Source organism: Anopheles moucheti (assembly GCF_943734755.1).
Source record: "Anopheles moucheti chromosome X unlocalized genomic scaffold, idAnoMoucSN_F20_07 X_unloc_2, whole genome shotgun sequence".
Lineage (NCBI taxonomy): Eukaryota > Metazoa > Arthropoda > Insecta > Diptera > Culicidae > Anopheles > Anopheles moucheti.
This window is the reverse complement of record NW_026453526.1, coordinates 751364-752500: the sequence shown is the minus strand read 5'-3', so window position 1 is coordinate 752500 and position 1137 is coordinate 751364. Positions and strand designations below refer to the sequence as shown.

The following is a 1137-nucleotide window of genomic DNA, read 5'->3' as shown; positions in this document are numbered from 1 at the left end:
ACGCCGTCGTACATGGTATTCCAGAGGGTCGGACCGAGGATCGACCCCTGTGGAACACCCGCCGATAAACAGGGATAACTGGCTTGTGGCCGCCAAGCGTTCATAGCGACGTGGCTTTTTGATCCTTCGATGTCGGCTCTTCCTATCATTGTGAAGCAAAATTCACCAAGCGTAGGATTGTTCACCCTTTCAAGGGAACGTGAGCTGGGTTTAGACCGTCGTGAGACAGGTTAGTTTTACCCTACTGGTGTGTGCTGTTTGCCGCTATCTTAACGGAATTCCTGTGCAGTACGAGAGGAACCACAGGTACGGACCACTGGCTCAATACTAGTTCGACCGGACTTTGGTATGACGCTACGTCCGCTGGATTATGCCTGAACGCCTCTAAGGTCGTATCCAATCCGAGCTGATAGCGCTTCTCAAACCCATTAGGTGATCGGAAGCTAGCGGGCTTAACAACCCTCCGAGATCCGTCGGTGCTGCCCCGCGCACACTGACGTCTCATCCCCGCTATAGCACTAGACTGAGCCGCAACGGGCGGGAGCACGCTGCACGTGGAAGTACCTTACCACAGGGAACCCTGGTGGCTGTGTTTCCGTCGACCGTGGATACAACTAGTTTCGACACCTTCGACCGCCCGCAAACGACGGGACTACAGGCTGGGAGCTGCGAGTTGTAGAGATGCGTTCGCATCGATCCTCTCAGGCGACCCATGCTTGCTGGTGCTCGCGTTCACTTTGGGAATGGAGTGTTCGCGAGAGTGATTGTTGTGTTGTGTGTGTACAGTTGGTGCTTGCGTGCACTCCCATAGTGGAGTGTTCGCGAGCTTAAAACGCTAAGTCCCGATTAATACTCTCCTCGCAACATTATGTGCGTGGCTCCACGCCAAGTGGGATTAGCGGTGCGAAACGCGATTGGTAAAGTCGATGGTGATGTGCGTACCAACAGGCGATTTGTTAAGTCAAATGCGATCTGTGGTGCAACAGGCAATGTGTGTTTATTATCAGGTGTTGTTGGAAGTCAATACGATTTGACTTTCAAAAATTTTTCTAAGTCCCGATTTTTTTTCTCGTCGAGTAACTACAATGCACTATTTCTATCGCAGCGGACTTGCGGTTCATGGCCTTAATGATCGCG

The 1137-nt window shown here is 52.0% G+C and overlaps 1 pseudogene; it reads left to right on the top strand.

The window, feature by feature from the left end:
- LOC128307974 (uncharacterized) overlaps positions 1-728 on the top strand; it is a 6024-nt pseudogene extending 5296 nt beyond the window's left edge.
- The last annotated feature ends 409 nt before the right edge of the window (positions 729-1137 follow it).